The 23,167-nt window shown below is 41.7% G+C and overlaps 1 long non-coding RNA gene across 8 annotated transcripts in view; it reads left to right on the forward strand.

Annotated features, from left to right (window-relative positions):
• The first annotated feature begins 12,920 nt into the window (after positions 1-12,920).
• LOC112668440 (uncharacterized) overlaps positions 12,921-23,167 on the forward strand; it is a 269,115-nt gene continuing 258,868 nt past the window's right edge. For 6 of the 8 annotated variants that reach the window (XR_004812948.1, XR_007409289.1, XR_003141685.1 and 3 more), the window contains exon 1: positions 12,921-13,116. This is a non-coding gene — a long non-coding RNA (uncharacterized LOC112668440). Of the gene's footprint in view, positions 13,117-22,451; positions 22,610-23,167 lie in introns of all 8 variants that reach the window. The other 2 variants (XR_007409287.1, XR_003141683.2) reach the window with 1 other exon arrangement.

Consider the following 23,167-nt stretch of genomic DNA (forward strand, 5'->3'; position numbering starts at 1 on the left):
ACAAGGGGAAGAGGCAGAGGGAGAGGGAGACAGAGTCTTAAGCAAACTCCATGTTGAGCACAGAGCCTGATGCAGGGCTCGATCTTAGGATCCTGAGACCATGACCTGAGCTGAAACCAAGAGCCTGATGCTTGACTGACTGAGCCACCTAGGTGCCTCTCTTTTACATTTTTAAAAACTGATTGCCAGCGTGGCCTAAGACTATATTTTTAATGATTGCTATTATTTAAAATTCACTGAGGTTTTTTAAAATTATTTTTATGAATGTTCCATGTGCAACTTAAAAGAATGCTGAGGGTGCATGGGAGGCTCAGTCTGTTAAGCATCTGCCTTCAGCTCAGGTCATGATCTCGGGGTCCTGGGATTTAACCCTGCATCAGATTCCCTGCTCATTGGGTAGTCTGTTACTCCCTCTCCCTCTGTCCCTCTCCCCCACTTGTACTCTCTCTTTCTCTCTCTCAAATAAATAAACAAAATCTTAAAAAAAATGAAAAAGAAAAAAGAACGTGCTGGGCAGAATTCTGTACATCAATTAGGTCAGATTGTTTGATAGTGCTGTCCAGGTCATCTGAAGTCTTACTAAATTTCTGCCTGCATATTCTGTCAATTTGTGATAATAGTGTGGAAGACTCCAACTATGATGGTGTATTTGTCTTTTTCTCCTTTTAGTAGTATCATTTTTAGTGTATTTTTAAGCTCTGTTAAGTGCATACGTATTTTTATTTTATTGGAAAGTTGACCTTTTTATTGTCTAATGTTCCTCTTTATTTCTGATAATATTCTTCTGAAACTTTTGTCTGATGTTATTATAGCTACTCTGTAATATTTTGCTACTATTTTTCCTTTCTAGTTACCTTTTAGGTCAATTAAATATAAGAAAAGTTTATTTTACATTCATTTCTTTCTTTTTTTAAAGATTTTATTTACTTATTCACGAGAGACACAGAGGGAGAAGCAGGATTCCTATAAGGAACCCAATGAGGGACTGGATCCCGGAACCCTGGGATCATGCCCTGAGCAGAAGGCAGACGCTCAACCACTGAGCCACCCAGGCGCCTGTCTGTCTGTCTGTCTCTCTCTCTCTCTCTATTACTGTGCATAATGTTTCTTTTTTCTCTGGCTGCTTTCAAGATTTTCTTAGCTTTTTTTCCCCCCCAGCAGTTTGACTCTGATATACCACGGGGTGGTCTGTTGGGGGCTCTGAACTTGTATCTGTGGTTCAGTGTCATTTAATTTGGGGAACTTCTCACCTATTATGACTTCATCAACATTTTAAAAATGAGTAAGTTCCCATTCCTTTCTTCTGGGATTATAGTTATACTCATATTAGACTTTTTTTTATTTTTGTAGGTGTTCTTTTCTGTTTTAATTTCTAATTTTCCCTTTGTATTTCAATGTGAGTAATTTCTGTTGCCTGATCTTCAGGTTCCCTGATCCCTTCCTTGGCTGTGTTGATGCTGGCGGTGAGCACATTATTTATCTTCACTACTACGTTCTTCATTTCTAGCACTTCTGTTTGGTATTTTCTTAGAGTTTGTATTTCTCTTCTGCAGTTACCTTCTGCTCTCACATGGTATCTGCCTTTCCCATTAGAGCTTTTAACATGTTAAGCATAATTAAAAGTTCTTATCTGATAGCCTCCGTGTTGGTGTCATATCAGGTCCTGGTTCTGATGATTGCTTTGTTTCTTGGGAGGGTGATTTTTTTCCTTACCTTTCTCTGCATCTTCATGTTTGTTTGTTTGTTTGTTTGTTTGTTTGAAGCCAAAGATCTTGTATAGGACAGTAGAGACTGAGGTAAATAGTTTGTATGCCTGGAAACAGACAGACATTTCCTTCTGCTTGGTCCTTAAGATGGGGTTTTGAGTTCCCCTGGTGAGGAATTGGACTGGGTTTGAGGTGGTTCTCACTGTGCCCACCCTCAGCACACCACAGGTTTCAAATTCCTGTAGTAAGTCCTTCTGCTTAGGTGGGAGAGGTGACCCTCCAGAAGGCTCTTTTGTCAACACGGAGCTTTAGGTCTTCCCTTCACACTGCTTCAGAGAGTCTCCTCTTCTCCCTCTTCTGTCCCTTTCCCAGCACCATTCTGCTGTTGCTGGTTACTCAGGCTTGTTTGCTTAGTGGTGTGCATAACAGGGAGGAGACAGTTTCTGTTCTTCCGTGTGGGCTGCAGTCTTCGGTACCGGGTCCCTGGGTTGGGGTGTGTGTGGCCCTCTCAGGTCTCTTGCCTCTCCCTTTGGGTAGTTGTGGGCACACCACATATTCCTGCCATCCTCCCAGGAGCAGTTGTTTTCTTCTTTCCTTCTTGTAGGTGTAGTGGGTTGCTGCCAGGCCGAGTCTGTGGTCTTTGCCTCCACAGAGAAAGGCATTTTCTTCCCAGAGAAGATGAGGGAAATGCAGCTATGGCAAATCTCAGCGCTCCTGCCTGGCTAATGTTCTTCTCTTCAAGGTCTGCATCTAAATGGCCCTTTCTTAGGGCTCCTTCTGATCTTTTCTTTTCTAAAGATTTGGCTTATTTATTTGACAGAAGGAGAGAAAGAGCGAGAGCGAGCACATACAAGCAGGGGGAAGGGGCAGAGGGAGAAGGAGAAGCTGATTAACCGCTGAGCAGGGAGCCTGACTCAGGACTCGATCCCAGGACTCTGGGATCATGACCTGAGCCAAAGGCAGACACTTCACCAACTGAACCACCCAGGAGCCCCCTGATCTTTTCTGAAAGCGAAAGTACCCAGTAAGGTTCCTAGAGTAGGAACCACCTCAGTATCTAAGGCTTTCAGAGGCTTCACTCTGTCTTGCCAGTTTATATTCTTCCTTCACCAATTCATCAATGGTTTGAACTGAACTCTTCTTCCTGGTTTTCAGTAAGCTTACCCCAGATAAGTAAGAGCTCACATCTTTCCTCCCTCAGAGGCTGTATCTCAGATTGTGGGCAAGTTTGTTGCTCTGCAACCTCAGCTCTCCAATGCGTTTGAAAAACTTTATGAATTTGACATTAGTCTGGCTTATTTTGTTGTCTTAACTATGGGAATGATGTTTCTTCCAGCTTACTGCATCCCAGAGTAGAAGCTGATTTCTTTGAGCCTGGGCTGCTCAGCCCCTCAGACCCCTTGTTGTTATTCATACATTGGAGTGTGCAGAACACTTTCTTCTTATTACTGTTGCTCTCAAGATGCTCTGCTGTGATTTGTAGTAAGTGCATGTTGACTCTTTTGTGGTACTTCTATTTGGGGGCATTTCAGATGCCCCATTTATTCCTTCTGCTTCCCCCTAGCAAATACTACCTGGTCATATTTTGGCTTTCATTGGGATATCTTTCCATCTAGTTTTGTTGTAGATGTTGTTTATGAGTTTTTTTTTTAAAAAAAAGATTTTACGCACTTCTTTATTTGTGAGAGAGAGCACGTGCAAGAGGAGGATGAGCTGGGGGGAGAGGCAGAGGAAGAGGGAGAAGCAGATTTCCTGCTGAAAAAAAAAAAAGATTTCTTGCTGAGCAGGGAGCCTGATATGGGACCCGATCCTGGTACCCGATCCCAGGACCCTGGGTTCACGAACTAAGCTGAAGGCAGATGCTTCACAGACTGAGCCAGCGAGGTGCCCATGTTTAGGGGTTTTTGTTTTACTCTTGTAGTACTCCATCTGTTTTCAGTTAGTGATTCAGGGAGACGCAGAAACTGTGATGCCCCTGCTGCCACTTTCTCCCTAAAATCTTGCCCTTATTTTTAGAAAGATATTTCTGCTAGGTATAAAATTCTAGTTTGACAGTCAGTTCCTTAGTCTTTTGGTGAATGCAGTTTCAAAATTCAGTAAGTATCCAGGGAGACCTGACAAAATGTTGGACCATTTTGCTCCCTTCTTCTCATGAGAATCCTGGCTCTTCAAGCCTCTAACATTTTTTTTCTCCACCCCAAAGAGACTACCCAGAGATCTGCTGGTTTCTCTCTGCATAGTAGAGGGCCTCAGTCTGGGCCTTTTCTCCCGTCCCTACCCATTTGCCCTCATGCCCAGAATCAGCAAACGTCCTGAAGGAAAAAAGTAGCCACAGAGTATCATCACTTTTCTTTTTCCAAAGTCCAGTTGCCTCCTCATTTCTTTAATGCCATTCTGATAGATGTTTTTTTTTAATTTATTTTTTATTGGTGTTCAATTTACTAACATACAGAATAACCCCCAGTGCCCGTCACCCATTCACTCCCACTCCCTGCCCTCCTCCACTTCTACCACCCCTAGTTCGTTTCCCAGAGTTAGCAGTCTTTACGTTCTGTCTCTCTTTCTGATATTTCCCACACATTTCTTCTCCCTTCCCTTCTATTGCCTTTCACTATTATTTATATGCCCCAAATGAATGAGACCATATAATGTTTGTCCTTCTCCGATTGACTTACTTCACTCAGCATAATACCCTCCAGTTCCATCCACGTTGAAGCAAATGGTGGGTATTTGTCATTTCTTTTTTTTTTTAATTTTTTTTTATTTATTTATGATAGTCACAGAGAGAGAGAGAGAGAGGCAGAGACACAGGCAGAGGGAGAAGCAGGCTCCATGCACCGGGAGCCCGACGTGGGACTCGATCCTGGGTCTCCAGGATCGCGCCCTGGACCAAAGGCAGGCGCCAAACCGCTGCGCCACCCAGAGATCCCTTGTCATTTCTAATAGCTGAGTAATATTCCATTGTATACATAAACCACATCTTCTTTATCCACTCATCTTTCGATGGACACCAAGGCTCCTTGCACAGTTTGGCTATTGTGGACATTGCTGCTATAAACATCGGGGTGCAGGTGTCCCAGCGTTTCATTGCATCTGTATCTTTGAGGTAAATCCCCAGCAGTGCAATAGCTGGGTCGTAGAGCAGGTCTATTTTTAACTCTTTGAGGAACCTCCACACAGTTTTCCAGAGTGGCTGCAACAGTTCACATTCCCACCAACAGTGTAAGAGGGTTCCCTTTTCTCCACATCCTCTACAACATTTGTGGTTTCCTGCCTTGTTAATTTTCCCCATTCTCACTGGTGTGAGGTGGTATCTCATTGTGGTTTTGATTTGTATTTCCCTGATGCAAAGTGATGCAGAGCATTTTCTCATATGCATGTTGGTCATGTCTGTGTCTTCCTCTGTGAGATTTCTCTTCATGTCTTTTGCCCATTTCATGATTGGATTGTTTGTTTCTTTGGTGTTGAGTTTAATAAGTTCTTTATAGATCTTGGAAACTAGCCCTTTATCTGATATGTCATTTGCAAATATCTTCTCCCATTCTGTAGTTGTCTTTTAGTTTTGTTGACTGTATCCTTTGCTGTGCAAAAGCTTCTTATCTTGATGAAGTCCCAATAGTTCATTTTTGCTTTTGTTTCTTTTGCCTTCGTGGATGTATCTTGCAAGAAGTTACTGTGGCTGAGTTCAAAAAGGGTGTTGCCTGTGTTCTTCTCTAGGATTTTGATGGAATCTTGTCTCACATTTAGATCTTTCATCCATTTTGAGTTTATCTTTGTGTATGGTGAAAGAGAGTGGTCTAGTTTCATTCTTCTGCATGTGGATGTCCAATCTTCCCAGCACCATTTATTGAAGAGACTGTCTTTCTTCCAATGGATAGTCTTTCCTCCTTTATCGAATATTAGTTGACCATAAAGTTCAGGGTCTACTTCTGGGTTCTCTATTCTGTTCCATTGATCTATGTGTCTGTTTTTGTGCCAGTACCACACTGTCTTGATGACCACAGCTTTGTAGTACAACCTGAAATCTGGCATTGTGATGCCCCCAGCTATGGTTTTCTTTTTTAAAATTCCCCTGGCTATTCGAGGTCTTTTCTGATTCCACACACATCTTAAAATAATTTGTTCTAACTCTCTGAAGAAAGTCCATGGTATTTTGATAGGGATTGCATTAAACGTGTATATTGCCCTGGGTAACATTGACATTTTCACAATATTAATTCTGCCTATCCATGAGCATGGAATATTTTTCCATCTCTTTGTGTCTTCCTCAATTTCTTTCAGAAGTGTTCTATAGTTTTGAGGGTATAGATCCTTTCCCTCCTTGGTTAGGTTTATTCCTAGGTATCTTATGCTTTTGGGTGCAATTGTAAATGGGATTGACTCCTTAATTTCTCTTTCTTCAGTCTCATTGTTAGTGTATAGAAATGCCACTGAATTCTGGGCATTGATTTTGTATCCTGCCACGCTACCGAATTGCTGTATGAGTTCTATCAATCTTGGGGTGGAGACTTTTGGGTTTTCTATGTAGCGTATCATGTCATCGGCGAAGAGGGAGAGTTTGACTTCTTCTTTGCCAATTTGAATGCCTTTAATGTCTTTTTGTTGTCTGATTGCTGAGGCTAGGACTTCCAGTACTATGTTGAATAGCAGTGGTGAGAGTGGACATCCATGTCTTGTTCCTGAATTTAGGGGAAAGGCTCCCAGTGCTTCCCCATTGAGAATGATATTTTCTGTGGGCTTTTCGTAGATGGCTTTTAAGATGTTGAGGAATGTTCCCTCTATCCCTACACTCTGAAGAGTTTTGATCAGAAATTGATGCTGTATTTTGTCAAATGCTTTCTCTGCATCTAATGAGAGGATCCTATGGTTCTTGGTTTTTCTCTTGCTGATATGATGAATCACATTGATTGTTTTACGGGTGTTGAACCAGCCTTGTGTCCCGGGGATAAATCCTACTTGGTCATGGTGAATAATTTTCTTAATGTATTGTTGGATCCTATTGGCCAGTATCTTGTTGAGAATTTTTGCATTCATGTTCATCAGGGATATTGGTCTGTGATTCTCCTTTTTGGTGGGGTCTTTGTCTGGTTTTGGAATTAAGGTGATGCTGGCCTCATAGAACGAATTTGGAAGTACTCCATCTCTTTCTATCTTTCCAAACAGCTTTAGGAGAATAGGTATGGTTTCTTTTTTAAACGTTTGATAGAATTCCCCTGGGAAGCCATCTGGCCCTGGACTCTTGTGTCTTGGGAGGTTTTTGATGACTGCTTCCATTTCCTCCCTGGTTATTGGCCTGTTCAGGTTTTCTATTTCTTCCTGTTCCAGTTTTGGTAGTTTGTGGCTTTCCAGGAATGCGTCCATTTCTTCTAGATTGCCTAATTTATTGGTGTATAGCTGTTCATAATATGTTTTTAAAATCGTTTGTATTTCCTTGGTGTTGGTAGTGATCTCTCTTTTCTCATTCATGATTTTATTAATTTGAGTCTTCTCTCTCTTCTTTTTAATAAGGCTGACTAATGGTTTATCTATCTTATTAATTCTTTCAAAGAACCAACTCCTGGTTCTGTTGATCTGTTCCACAGTTCTTCTTGTCTCGATTTCGTTGAGTTCTGCTCGAATCTTTATTAACTCCCTTCTTCTGCTGGGTGTAGGATCTATTTGCTGTTTTTTCTCTAGCTCCTTTATGTGTAAGGTTAGCTTTTGTATTTGAGTTCTTTCCAGTTTTTGAATGGATGCTTGTATTGCGATGTATTTCCCCCTTAGGACTGCTTTTGCTGCATCCCAAAGATTTTGAACGGTTGTATCTTCATTCTCATTAGTTTCCATGAATCTTTTTAATTCTTCCTTAATTTCCTGGTTAACCCTTTCATCTTTTAGCAGGATGGTCCTTAACCTCCACATGTTTGAAGTCCTTCCAAACTTCTTGTTGTGATTTAGTTCTAATTTCAAGGCATTATGGTCTGAGAATATGCAGGGGACGATCCCAATCTTTTGGTATCGGTTCAGACCCGATTTGTGACCCAATATGTGGTCTATTCTGGAGAAAGTTCCATGTGCACTTGAGAAGAATGTGTATTCAGTTGAGTTTGGATGTAAAGTTCTGTAGATATCTGTGAAATCCATCTGGTCCAGTGTATCATTTAAAGCTCTCGTTTCTTTGGAGATGTTGTGCTTAGAAGACCTATCGAGTATAGAAAGAGGTAGATTGAAGTCACCAAGTATAAGTGTATTATTATCTAAGTATTTCTTCACTTTGGTTAATAATTGATTTATATATTTGGCAGCTCCCACATTCGGGGCATATATATTGAGGATTGTTAAGTCCTCTTGTTGAATAGATCCTTTAAGTATGATATAGTGTCCCTCTTCATCTCTCACTACAGTCTTTGGGGTAAATTTTAGTTTATCTGATATAAGGATGGCTACCCCTGCTTTCTTTTGAGGACCATTCGAATGGTAAATGGTTCTCCAACCTTTTATTTTCAGGCTGTAGGAGTCCTTCTGTCTAAAATGAGTCTCTTGTAGACAGCAAATAGATGGGTCCTGCTTTTTTATCCAGTCTGAAACCCTGCGCCTTTTGATGGGGTCATTAGGCTAGTTCACATTCAGATTTACTATTGAGAGATATGAGTTTAGTGTCATCATGATATCTATTCAGTCCTTGTTTTTGTGGATTGTTCCACTGAACTTCTTCTTAAAGGGGAATTTTAAGAGTCCCCCTTAAAATTTCTTGCAGAGCTGGTTTGGAGGTCACATATTCTTTCAGTTCCTGCCTGTCTTGGAAGCTCTTTATCTCTCCTTCCATTTTGAATGAGAGCCTTGCTGGATAAAGTATTCTTGGTTGCATGTTCTTCTCATTTAGGACCCTGAATATATCCTACCAGCCCTTTCTGGCCTGCCAGGTCTCTGTGGAGAGGTCTGCTGTTACCCTAATACTCCTCCCCATAAAAGTCAGGGATTTCTTGTCTCTTGCTGCTTTAAGGATCTTTTCTTTATCTTTGCAATTTGCAAGCTTCACTATTAAATGTCGAGGTTTTGAACGGTTTTTATTGATTTTAAGGGGGGATCTCTCTATTTCCTGGATCTGAATGCCTGTTTCCCTTCCCAGATTAGGAAAGTTTTCAGCTAGGATTTGTTCAAATACATATTCTGGCCCTCTGGCCCTTTCGGTGCCCTCGGGAACACCAATTAAACGTAAGTTTTTCTTCCTCAGGCTGTCGTTTATTTCCCTTAATCTATCTTCATGGTCTTTTAATTGTCTGTCTCTTTTTTCCTCAGTTTCCCTCTTTGCTATCAACTTGTCTTCTATGTCACTCACTCGTTCTTCCACCTCGTTAACTCTCGTCGTTAGGACTTCTAGTTTGGATTGCATCTCATTCAAATGATTTTTAATTTCTGCCTGATTAGCTCTAAATTCTGCAGTCATGAAGTCTCTTGAGTCCTTTATGCTTTCTTCTAGAGCCACCAGTAGCTGTATAATAGTGCTTCTGAATTGGCTTTCTGACATTGAATTGTAATCCAGATTTTGTAACTCTGTGGGAGAGAGGACTGTTTCTGATTCTTTCTTTTGAGGTGAGGTTTTCCTTCTAGTCATTTTGCTCAGTGCAGAGTGGCCAAAAGCAAGTTGTTTTGGGAAAAGGAGAAAAAGAGAGGAGAGAAAGAAGGAAAGAAAAGAGAAAGAGGAAAAAAAAGGAAGAAAAAAATGAAAAAAAAAGAAGAAAAAGAGAAAGAAAAAGAAAGAAAGGAAAAAAAGGGGGGGTGTGGGAAAGAAACAAATCATAAGGCAAAACAAAACAAAACAAAACAAAACAAAACAAAAAACCACGGGGGAGTATCTTCTGATTCTGTATACTTTAAGTCCCTTGGCTTCCCCTGGAAATTGTCCGTCTAGCTGGTCTTCTGGGGGAGGGGCCTTTTGTGCTGATTTTCAGGTGTTAGCACTTGGGGGAGCTGCTCTGCCCCCTGCCTGGTGCAGGGCTCAGTGGGGGTTGTTTACCCCGTGAGGCCCCAGGAGAAACAACCGCAGTGGCAGGGCCAGCTCTGGAGCCCTGGAGTCAGCTCCCGCAGTAACTCCGGAGCTCTCGGCCTGCAGGGTCTGGAGGCTCTGGGGCGGGGCCGCTGATCTGCTCAGCTCGGGGCAGGAGCGTCCTTGCTGTCCTGGGCCCTCCCGGCCTCTGCCTGTCCCGGGGCAGTCCGGATCCTGGGCTGTGTCCCGGCGCCCTGTGCTCCGGAGCCTGCGCTGTTGGATTCGCGCTCCTGGCTGCGCAGCCCCCTCCGTGGAGCCGCCGCCCGAGCCCCTCCGAGCTGCTCCGGGTCCCACCGTGCGCGCTGCAGCCCTTAGGGAGCTCGGCGCACTCTCCTGGGCGCGCAGTTGCTTTGTTACTGTCCCAGGGAACCCGAGGGCATCCTCGCCCTCCTAGGTCCTGCTCCAACTCCCTGGGAGCCCCTTTCCGCCCGGGAAGGTTGGTGCAGCTCCTGCTTCTCCGGGACGGGGCTCTCCTGTCCTGGGGACACTCGCCCCGGCCTCAGCCTGGCTCCTCGCGGGTCCCTCCCCCTTGGAGGCCTTTGTTTCTTTATTTCTTTTTCCCCGTCTTCCTGCCTTGATAGAAGCGCGAACTCTTCTCACTGTAGCATTCCAGCTGGTCTCTCTTTAATTCTCAGGCCGAATTCGTAGATTTTCAGGATAATTTGAAGGTTTTCTAGGTAATTTGGTGGAGACAGGTGATTTGGAGACCCTGCTCTTCCGCCATCTTGCCCCTCCTCCCTGATAGATGTTTTAGATCTTTATCTGGCTTTTCTAGTTCTTTTCAGTGGGAGTATCAGACTGCTACAAGCTATTCCATCGCATTCACAGAAGTCCACCTACACACTAAGTATTTTCACCCTAAATCTCTTCCTCATGAGCTGTAGAAATTGTTGAAGGGCAGTATCTTAGGAGACTCCTTTTCAGATTAGTCCATCACTGCTCTCCCAGAAGGAAGACTCTCAAAGGTGAATAAAAACGACCCAGACTGGAAATTATGATACGATTGCATCATATCCCTGACCTCTGTGTTAGGGTGGAAAAAGTAAGGTGTTATTGAAATCAGTACTAAATTAATTAGGTTAGAAAGCTACTCTTTTGTAAACACAGCAACAATAGGTATTTGTCCAAACTTAAGCACTTTCAGGGTCTGAGTGAATGAGACACCACCACCTTCTGTCATTACAAGGCCCACAGCAGAGCTGCTCCTCAAAATGATTTCCTCTTGATATGTTAATTGTTCTAGTAAAAGGCAGTCTTCCATCTGCTATTCAAGTATTCAGGCATAGGTGCTCACAGTAAATCGTAGGAGCAATGTCCCTTTTTGGATACAGGGAGCTCCATGCTGAGGAATCTGCCAGGGAAGACGAATGCCCCCGAGAGTAGAATTTACTCTGCTAAAGACCATGCTCTCTGCCACAATGCCATAGACTCCCCTGGCCAACTGTCTCACAGCAGTGCAGAATGTATCAAGAAAAGATTAGATCACATCTTCTGCAAGGTGGTTATGCTGGAGGCTCTCCAGAGAGGCTGGTAGGTCCATAGAAACTGTCTTCCTTTCATGGGACCTGTATTGCCATGAAAGTAGTGTTTGGATCTTAGCTCTACTGTGTACCAGCTGTATGACTCTGGGCCACTGACTCGCCTCTCTGTGCATAGATTTCCTTGTCTCTGCAATCATCCTGACCACGTTGGCTTCATAAGGGACAAAAGTTATTTGTAAATATCAAGGTGTAGCATACTAATTAGGGATTGGTATGATTCCTGTTGCTTTATCTCATTTTAGTGCTCCTGGAGTCCCAAGGCTGGAAGAGGTCTAATCCCACATTTCATCCAGTGCAGTAATCTTTTCCGTGTCCCAGACAGATGGCCTTTTAGCTTCTGTTTGCAGAGCTCTTTCAGAGATAGGCTAGGATTCCCTCATGCTTGTCTTCTAGCTCATATGCTGAGTCTTAGAAGTTCTGGAACTTCTGATCTCCTATGGTTGAGGAGGGGAGGACAGTGAAGACTTCAGAAGCCCAGGGCTGTGCTGGGTGTTTTGTTTTGTCTAGCTTTGGATTTGGGAAAGTGGTAGCCTCCTGTTGGGATGTCTCATCAGTTCTTTTTTTTTTAATTTTTATTTATTTATGATAGTCACAGAGAGAGAGAGAGAGAGAGGCAGAGACACAGGCAGAGGGAGAAGCAGGCTCCATGCACCGGGAGCCCGACGTGGGATTCGATCCCGGGTCTCCAGGATCGCGCCCTGTGCCAAAGGCAGGCGCCAAACCGCTGCGCCATCCAGGGATCCCTGTCTCATCAGTTCTGAAAATGGGTTTGGCTGAATCTAGATCACCTTCTGTAAACACAGGGAAATTCCTAGGGGAGACCAAGTGCTAGTCCATTCCTTCAAGGTTTTCTTTGGGTCTTTGGGTTGGTTCTTCCTCTGAAAGTTCAAAATCACCTGTGATTCTGTTGAGGGCTGGAGGTAACCTACTTACCTAAGCTGTTACTCAACAGCCTGGGGAAGAAGAAATACTTTAGCAGTGGGAGGGACCGTTTAGCGCCTTCAGGTTATCTAAGGGACTAATTTATGCTGACCTTTATTGTATGCAAGAAATAGTCATAGACTCTGAAGAGATTATTTAATTTCATTATTGGAGATCATACACAGGCACTGTTTGTTTCACATTAATTACTTTCATTGAAGGTTACCAAGTGATACCTTCTTAACATCAGCCCTAATAAAATTAGCATAAACTTTGTTCTTTGTCAAAAGGCTACAGCAAATGATCTCTGGAGGTCTTTTCTGTCTCTAAGATAGGTCTACAATTCTTGGATTCCTTCTTGTAATTCTTCTGGAATGACTTGGACTCTTTTCCAGTCTACTTGTGATAGACTTCTTGTACAGCCTGGAGAGAGCAGTGGCCTGCATGGTCTGTCCTCCTCCCTTCAGTCTAAGGCTCTCTGGTGACTTGGAGGACTCGTATTTATAGTTACAGTTATAGTCTAATATTGGGACTCTCCACAGACTGCTGCTCGGAGAAGTTCAAGGTCTCTGAGACGGTTTCAATGAAAGAATTCCATCAAAAAGAATTTGCTGAATTGTGATTGCAAACAAAATAGCTTTGTGGGGACAAAATGTACTCCTGACAAGAGAGCCTTATGTTTATTTTCCAGCCTCTCCCAGTGCTTCACTTCTAATCTCTCCACAGAAGGAAACATTTCAACAGAGAACCCTGTGGAAATTGAGACCAACTATCTTCTCGAAGTCCTGAACTCCCCATTCCTACTTCTGAAGGCATCCTTTTGTTCACAGCAGCTAAAGCTAGCCCGAAGTCCAGTTCCTTGCGATGGTGGTTCTGTTTGGATGTTGGATACACACCATTCCAAGCATTGTGGTCTCCAAATGTAAGTTCAGTAGCATAAATGTCTTTTTGTAGCCTGGAAGAACTTTCTATCTTTGAGTTATCAAATGTGATAGTGTCTCATATTTTGCTGGTGCCATTTAGAAATTTGACTATCATATGGGGATTTTGGAATCATGGCTACATTGTTTTGTCTGGGTTATATATGGCTCCTTCATTCCAGGGGAAACCAAGTTCTTCATATACAGCACCAGTGTTCTCACAATACCCAGGCCAAGAGACTTGGGCAGGAGTAGGAGCTAGTTCTTATTCTGTAGGTAGCAACAGTAAAACATGGAGAGGCAGACATTTTTGCAAGCCACTGGTTCTTAGCTCCATTTTTTGGGACATTCCATGGTGTCTCATAGGATCTCAAAATGCCTCGCAAAATCGCTCTAAAATTCTCAAAGCCAAATTCATCTTAATTGAATTCAATCTTTTTTTTGAAGTTCAGCATTATGGGGTTGGGGTGGGTACGTTTTACAAAAAGAAAACAACAACAACACCCTCCCCCCAATCCCAACCGGTTAAAACAAGTAAAATGGCAGATCTCAAAAAACATTTGGGAAGCAGTGGACCAGTCCGTAAATACCAGAACAGGCATTAAAATAACCCAGGTCAGGTACCGAGAGGTATAAATTCTTGACTCATCTTCCATGGATCTGTATTTAAATACATATCTTGTGTGATGGCATGTCTGAAGATATTTTTCTTCTGGGTAGGCTTTCTGCCACACTTGGGGATGATCCTAATGACCTTTTGGAGTGACCTGATTTTTTTTTTCACTTCTGGAAAGGTGAAAAAATATACATTGATATACTTGAACAGTGAGCAATTTAGTTTGGCTGGAGGACAGGCTTACTTTTTTTTAAAGATTTTATGTATTTATTCATGAGAGACACAGAGAGAGGCAGAGACACAGGCAGAGGGAGAAGCAGGCTCTCTGCGGGGAGCCTGATGTGGGACTCGATCCCAGGACCCCAGGATCACGACCTGAGCCGAAGGCAGATACTCAACCACTGAGCCACCCAGGTGCCCCCTGGAAGCACAGGCTTATGATGGGAGAATCATACAAACATGTTTGGAAAGGTAGGTTGGGGCCACATGTTTGAGGGCCTTAAATACTAACTGAGGTGTTTAAATTCTCTTTGATAGGCAGTTTGGAGGCATTGAAGGTTTTTTTTTTTAAAGATTTTATCTATCCATTCATGAGAGACACACACAGAGAGAGGCAGAGACACAGGTAGAGGGAAAAGCAGGCTCCATGCAGGGAACCCGACGTGGGACTCGATCCTGGGTCTCCAGGATCACACCCTGGGCCGAAGGCAGCGCTAAACCGCTGAGCCACCCAGGCTGCCCTGAAGGTTTTTAAACAAGGGTTGAAGGAGAAATATGGAATGGCCAGAGTTAGACTCTAAGGATATTAACAAGGCTGGAATGTGTGGGTTCGGCCCAAATTGAGATAAGACAGATCAAGCAGAAACTTTCAACAGCCTCAGATGAAAGGTGTTATGAAGGTGTATGCAACTTGATTGTGAGCTCTTATTACACTGATATTTAAAAGCAGGTGAAGTGTTACCTCTTGAATTCCACAGACTTTCTATTTGTTAATGCTGGCTAAGATTTCTCCTGGCTCAACTGAAAAAAAAAAAGTACCCTTTGCCTTGCCTTCCAAGGGTACCTGTTCAGAAAGGGGTTCTCAAGCTGTGTATAGTATTCTTGGCATCATGAAGTCTGTGTGGTTCCACGAAGCTCCAAGTCCAGACTGACCATCTGCCGTTTATTGTGTTAAAAGAGGGGACATCACATAGACTAAGTCTGAGGTATTTAACCCATACATGCCTTCAGACTTGTCACATGTGAGCTTGAGCAGTGGGGCCTCATTTTATTCCGATGTTTGAGGAAATGGAGGAATTTCCCTGCACTCAGTGTGACAGCCACTATTTGGCTTATGCTCCAAGGGGCAAATATAAGGGCTGTGTAGTTTCGATCTGAGTTTTTCTAGTCAGTGGCTTGGGATGCCCAGCAAATATTTAAAGGAAATTTTGTTTTAATTGAAAAAAAAAAAGGTATTTTTCCATACCTTTCACTATATGAACTTTTAGCAAAGGAGACTTCTCCCTTTACATATTTTGATGATAAACAAATTCTGTCATCTTCCCACTAAGTAAGAGAAATGGTGCCCAAAAATGGTAGAATAATTTCGAAGTTATGGGAGTACCATAGCATCCACAGGAACCTTGGCATGTAGAGTTTTATGTAAGCCCTTGGCAGTGAGAGGTGTCAACTCTAAAACAGAGGAAACCTATTGCAATGCAGTTAAGTTGGTATATTGATGCGACATTGACTTTGTTGCTGCCATGTCCTTACATAGACTGCTCATCTGGCCCCCACTGTTCCACTTACTGTGACGATCTGTATATTTTTATTTCAAAGAAGATCTGAACCATTTTATTTCGGTTTTGACCTGCTTTCATCGCTGCCCATGCCTGTCCTGCTCCACTAGGTGGCATTCTTACCCATGAGACTACTGCTGCCTTGTACACTGGAAGAAGCTGCCAGGCGGTGGGCTGGGCTGGGCTTGGCTTTCCTGTGAGAATGAAACGCATGTGGGTTGCCTTGTCCCTCTACTCCTGTCAGCACCAAGATGCTATTTCAAACCTGCTGCCTTTCAAAGTCTTTTATTTTATTTTTTTATTTTATTTTTTTCAAAGTCTTATAAATGTTAATGAATACCTACTCTGTGCAAGGTACTATGGTAGGCACCGAAACAAGATTTGAGCTAAACCACTGTCTGGACCTTCCAGGAGCTCAGAGCATAGTAGCAGGGGGGCAGGTGGCACAAGAGCTAGAAGAGGGCCACAGCAGGGGAGAGAATGCTTTTCACTGGAGGCTCTGGGTGACCAGAGGCCTCGCAGGCGTAGTGGCCCATGACCCTGATGTGTGGGACTGTTGGCATAGGGTGAGAGGTTCCCTGGCATGCCCTGGGAGGGAGAGACTAGCACTGTTGCACTATTTCACTGGTAGTGCCCCATGTTCTGCCTCAGAGGCCAAGGGAAGAAAGCAGTGGCCACAAACGTTCCCTCCCATCCCAGGAACAGCCTGCGCTCTCCCACAGTCTCGGAGACAGATGATCAAACGTGTTCCCACTGCTCCAGAACCAATGAGTGCAAGTATCTATGGCTCTCTCAGTTGATTTTACTTGTTAGGTTTTTTTTTTTTTCTGGAAAGTACAAAAAAAATGGAAAAATCACACCCATAAGAGTAGCCATTGGTCAGGTTCCTACCAACAAGAATTAATCATTCTTAACATCTTCATATATTGATTTCCAACATTTTCTGTGTTTATATATAAACAGACAACATATTAATGCAGACAACATATTAATTCTCATTTGTTGTAATTTGTGTCCTTCCCATTCATAGAGGACCAATTCTTGGATTCAGTTTTGGGGTGCCAAGGTGCTCCGACATAAGTGCCTCTCAGCATAATGGCAGCAAAGAGAATTGTTATGTTGTTCTACCTTTCTTTCTCCTTCCTTGCTCCTCCAATGCAAACTTAAATTTTTTCCCCCAGAGTTTAAAATCACAATGTGGAAAGTGTGTAAAATGCAGAAAGACGAAAATAAACAAACCATCTGTGGTTCTACCACTTGGAGAGAATCGTAGTTGATGTTCTCTTTGATACGCTTCCTTCTAGCCTTTTTTCTACATAGTTTTTTAGAACATTAGCTGCGTATTGTATTTAGTATTTTATAATGTGCCTTTTCCCTGAATTGTTTCTGTATTTATATATTCTTCTACCTCATGATTTTTAGTAGCTGCCCAGTATTCCATCCTATAGCAATATCATACTTGGTAATTACTATTGCTAGACATTTAGTTGGTCTCCTTTTTTTTTTCTTGCAACTGTAATAATGTGTGTTCTTGCGCATAAATCTTTACATGAATGTGTGGCCATCAGGATAAATTTCTAGAAGTGGAACTTCTGAGTTAATGATTATGAACATTAGAAGGCACTCTTTCATTGTATCCTTCTTTACCAAAGTAGTATGTTTATCATAGACCATGTAGAAATGCAGAAACACAAAAAGGAGAATATAATATAAAAGAATATTCTTACCATTCAGGGGTAACCACCATTAACCTTTTATCACAACCATTCAGTCGTCTTTTCCCTGTATTCTACATGCTCTTCCATAAGTTTCTTTTTTTTTACTTAATATATTCTGAACCTTCTTTTAGGTTCATTATCCTTCTACACCTTCAGTGGTTGTGTAGCATTTCATTGTGCAGAAATGCTGCAGTTTATTTGACCACCTTGCTACTGTTGGGCATTTAGGTCATTTCTGTTTTCCCATACTCTACAGAAAATGCAGAGATGAGTATTCTGTGGCCATGTCTCTGCAGAAATCTTTCATTGCTTCCTTTGAATGAATTCCTGGATGTGCAGTTGTCGGTTCCTACATGTATGCACATTTTTAAGCTTTTGATGGGTCTTCTCATCTTAGAGGCAGAGGATGGATATTTGCTCCTTTTGTCTCAATTCTTGATTATCACTGAGGAATTTTTTTTGCCAGCCTGATTGCAAAGAATTAGTGCCTTATTTTAAAATTTGTATTTACTCGATTGCTAGTGAAGCTGAGCTATTTTCTTTTCTTTACACTTTTGCCCGTTTTTCTGTTCTGGTATAGATTTTTTTTTTCTTATTCACTGAAGAAATTTTTAAAATGAATTTAAAATATTAATTCTTCGTCATTCGTGCAGGTTTTCTCCTCTGGCTAGCTGTTGCGATGAACTATATGTCTAGATTTCCTGATACTAAACTACAGTCCTGGAATAATCCCCTCATGCTTACGGTGTAGTCATCTTGTCCTGCTGGGTTTGCCTTGCTGGTATTCTACTTAGAGTTTTTGCATCTCTGTTTGTAACCAATGTTAATCTTCAGTTTTCCTCTGTGTGTCTGTGTGTGTGTTCACTAAGTTTTGTGGACAGGCTAACTGTAGTTTTATTAAATGAATGGAGCTGATTTTTTCTTCTTCTGTATACTGGGAACTACTTTTAAAGCATGGAATTTACTGTCTCCTTGTCAATTAGAAAGAACCTGCTCATAAAACTAAGCGCTATAATAACCTTTAGAGAAAATGGCTTTGAACAGCATGCTTTGCCCTGTGTTTTCTAACCTCTTTGTGAGTCCAATTTGCTGTTTCTTAGGAAATCATACATTCTGAGATTTTAAGATTTATCAGCATTTTTCAAGCTTTTTTTGTGTTATAATCCCCATGCCTTATAATTCATCCATTTAAAGTCATTTCTAGTAGATTTATAGAGGTCTACAACCATTGCCACAATTGCCACAATACATTTTAGGACATTAAAAAAAAAAAAAAAAAACTAAAGAAACTCCATAGCCATGAGCACTCACTCTCCATTTCCCCTTAACAGTCCCCTGCCCCCAGCCACAGATTAGGTAACCACTAATCTGTTTTCTCTCTCTATGGATGTGCCTACCCTGGACCTTTTGTATAAACGGAGTCATACAATATGTGGTCCTTTGTGACTGGCTTCTCTCACTTAACATATTTCCAAGGTTCATCCAATTGTGACATGTACCAGTACTTCATTCTCTCTATGTTTTGTTTTTAAAGTAATAGACCTTTTTTTTTAGAGCAGTTTTAGGTTTATGGAAAATTGAGCAGATGGTATAGGGTTCGCATATACTTCCCTGACCATAGTTTTCCCCGCTAGCATCTTTTTTTTTTTTCCCCGCTAGCATCTTGCACTGATGTGATACCTTTGTTATAATTAATAAGCCTACATTTTTATGTTATTATTAACTCATACTGTATCAGTGACATATTAATAAAGTAATGTGGTAAGTTCAGAATTGATGTTAGGGTTCACTTTTTGTGTTGTACACTTCTGTGGGTTTTGACAAAAGTGTGATATGTGTCTACCACCATGGTAGTTGTATAGAATAGTACCTATAGAGTAGTTCCACAGGTAGCACAGGGGACTTGTAGCCCTGTCCTTCCCTCCTTTGCCAGAGCCTCTAGCAACCACTCCTTTTTTCACTCTCTCCATGGTTTTGCCTTTTTTAGAATGTCACGTAGCTGGAATCCTACAGTATGGAGCTTTTTCAGATTGACTTGTTGCACTTGGTGGTATGTGTTTAAGGTTCCCCCATGGCTTTTCATGACTTGATGACTCATTCCTTTTTAGGGATGAATGATATTCCACTGTCTGTACATACCATAGTTTATTTTATCCATTCCTGTACTGAAGGATATCTTGCTTGCTGCCAGGTTTCAGCAACTATGAATCAAGCTGCTCTAAACATCTGGGTGCAGGTTTTTGTGTGGACCTAAGTTTTCAGCCCTTTTGGGTAAATACCGGGAAGCACAGTTGTTAGATCATATGATAACCATATGCCTTCTTTTGTAGGAAACTGCCAAATTGTTCCACAGTGGCTGTACCATTTTGCATTTCCTCTAGTAATGAGTGAGAGTCCCTGTTGCTCAACATCCTTGCTAGCAATGTCATCAGTCATTTGGATTTTAGCTGTTCCAATAGGTGGATACTTGTATCTCGTTGTTTTAATATGCAATTCACTGATGACATATAATATGGAACATCATGCCATCTGTATGTCTTCTTTGTGAGGTTTTTGTTCAGATCCTTTGCCTATTTTTAAATTAGATTCTTTCCTTATTGGTGAGTTTTAAGGATACTTTCTATAATTTAGATACAAGTCCTTTATCAGATAGGTATTTTGCAAATAGTTCTCCCAGACTGTGGCTTTTTTTTTTTCATTCACTTACCAATGTCTTTCACAAAGAACAATTAAAAAAATAAGATTTTATTTTTAAGCAATTCTACACCCACCATGGGGCTTGAACTCAACTCCTGAGATCAAGAGTCGCATGCTCCATCTACTGAGCCAGCCAGGTGTCCCACAATTTAAAAAATTGTTTTAATAGCATCCAATTCCCTTTCATGGCTAAATAATATTCCATTGTAAGGATATACTCTACATTGTTTATCTGTTGATCAGCTGATGGACACTTGGGTTGTTTCCTTTTCGTCATTATAAATAATGCTACTGTGAACATTTGTGTACAAGTTTTTGTTTGGACACATGCTTTCATTTCTCTTTGGTGGATACCTAGGTGTGGAACTGCTGGGTCACAGGACTGTTCTATCTTTAACTTTTTGTGGAACTGCCAAACTGTGTTCCATAGAAACTGCCTGACTTTTTCAAAGCAGCTGTACCATTGTACATTCCCACTAGCAATGTAGGAAGGTTCCATTTTCTCCATATCCTCACCACCTCACCACCACTTGTTATTGTTACGTCTTTTTGGGTACAGCCATTGTAGTGGGGGTAGAGTGGTATCTCATGGTGTTTAGTTTTCATTTCCCTAATGACTCAACATTGAACATATTTTCCTATGTTTATTAGCCATTCGCATATCTTTTTTTTCCTCTTCTTTATTCTCTTCCATGGGAATGAATGGATTCCACTAATATCTTCATACAGATAATTTCCAAATATTTACTTCCAACCCTGACCTTTCTCTTGAGATTGTCCAAGATTTCCATCTCCTTACTAGGCACTTAAGGTCCTGGTTGCATCTCCAAATTAGTATATCCCAACCGAAACTCATCAGCTTTCCTCCCAAGCTATTTATTCTTCCTGTGTTCTTTTTTTTTTAATTTTTATTTATTTATTTATGATAGAGAGAGAGAGAGAGAGAGAGAGAGAGAGAGAGACAGGCAGAGGGAGAAGCAGGCTCCATGCACCGGGAGCCCGATGTGGGATTCGATCCCGGGTCTCCAGGATCACGCCCTGGGCCAAAGGCAGGCGCTAAACCGCTGCGCCACCCAGGGATCCCCATTCTTCCTGTGTTCTTGATTCTGTTCATTATACCATTATTTCTCTAATGATCCAAACTTGAAACTTGACATCAGAGCTGCATGTAAGAGAAATGGGATAGGGAAGAGTTAATTCATTGCCAAGTTCTTTGTTACTTTTGTAACATTTTGCATCTGTTTTCTCTTTCTATTTCTGTCCTCTTTTGACTTTCCCAATCTCTTACTCTCCCCTTATCTCTGATCATTGGATCTTAGGTTATTTTTACTTTCCCTTTGAATGGCCTGCCCCTTTCTTGACCATCCTCGTTTTCAATCTGTGTATCCTTTCTGCCTTGGTTATTTTTATGTCGTCCAAGACTTAAACTATCATTTACCCACTTATAACTCCCAAATATATATATATATATATATATATATATATATATATATATATATATATATATATATATTTCCAGTCCTGGAATATCTTGAGAACTTCAGACACATTCATCTGCCTATCTGCAGGATATCGCTACTTCTTAGACTTTTCAAAATCAGCATCTAAACTGAACTTTTCCTGTCTCACCTGCCCCCAGACTTGCTCCACCTCCTCATGTTTTCAGTTGATTGCAGCACCAACCATCAGAGGTTCTTAGGACAGAATCCAGCCGTCATTCTCCTCTCTCTTTCTCCCTAAAGCCAAACATTCACAAGTATAATCTGCTTTTATCTACATGCTGATTCTTTGCTCAAGCTTTTATCATCTCTCATTTAAACTATTTCAGTGATCTTCAGCCTGGTCTTTCTGTGTCTAGTTTCTCATCACGCCTCCATTCTGACCTCTGACACAAAGTGTCACAAAATTTTCCAAACTGAAAATTTAGCTATGCCACTTCACTGCAAATAACATACAAAAACAAAGACAACAATGAACAATGACAAGAGAAGAACAGGAAAAGATTTACAGTCTCCCTGGTGGTACCTCATTTTCCTAAAGGGCACATGGTTCAGGTGCCTTAGCCTGGCCTATTGTTGTCCTTACTTTCTCCTTACTCTCCTACCCCCATTGTTTGTGAGGCTCCTGCAATACTCTGGGTATTGAACATGTTCCCTCTGTTCCAACTCCTTTGCCTACGTTGTCTGCCTTTGTTCCTCAAAACCCTGTCCGGGTGTCCCCTACTCTGGAAAGACTTTTTCTAGCACAATGAAATACATCCAGCTCTGGGATTCTTCTGTACTTCACACAGTGTTATACTGTAACACTTTTGTTTATGTGTCTGTCTCCCCTTCTAGGATGTGAGCTCTCCAAGGACAGATTGTGGCTGTTTTTTCAGCTATATAATAAGTGCTCAGTAAATATTTATTGAATGGATGATTAAGATGTTCCATTGGCTGAATTGTGCTCCCTGAAGTCTAACTGTATATAACATCGAGCATGAAATAATATTACAACACAGATTTCATGTCTTTTATTTTCTCTCTTAGTTGACAGGCTCAAACCTTGTGATTTCTTGGAGGTGGGCATGATCATCTGGCTGGGATCAGAGGGGATGATTGATAAGAACCTGTTGCAGTGAGTGTGGACTTAATCCTGAGTAATAACCAAGCCTCTCAGCCTCCAGGTCTTCATCTGTAAAGCAAAGGTACTAGGAATATCTGCCTCAGAGAGTTACTGGGAAGATCCAGTGAGAACATGTGTGTGAAAAATACCATGTAAAGAACCATAAAAACATTAGTTTCCCTCCCCTAGGAAACTTAGACCAATGTGTGGGAATTACAGGGAGGCAGATTTTGACCTAGTGTAAGGAAAGACTGTCTAATGTCTCGAGCTGTTGAATAATAAGAAGAGTTTTAGGCAAAGGGAAGGTCTAAGACTTGGGGTCTTTCTGCAGAAGCTAGGTTTCTGGACTTCTGCTGAGAGTTTTGTTGCCAGGGGTAGAGCCACCCTAGATGACCTCTGAGGTCTCTTTCATGGCTTACATAATGTTTGAATTACTAGGACTCTTCTTTTTTAAAAAAAATATTCATTTATTTATTAGAGAGAGAGACAATGAGCAGGAGGGGCAGAGGGAGAGGGAAAGGAAGAGAGAATCTGAAGCCGGCTGCACGCAGAGCCCAATGAGCCCAAACCAAGAGTTGGACATTTAACTGACTGAGCCACCCAGGCTCTGGAGGATACTTCTTTACCCTTTTTCTGATAA

Source organism: Canis lupus, chromosome X (assembly GCF_003254725.2).
Source record: "Canis lupus dingo isolate Sandy chromosome X, ASM325472v2, whole genome shotgun sequence".
NCBI classification, from domain to species: Eukaryota; Metazoa; Chordata; class Mammalia; order Carnivora; family Canidae; genus Canis; species Canis lupus.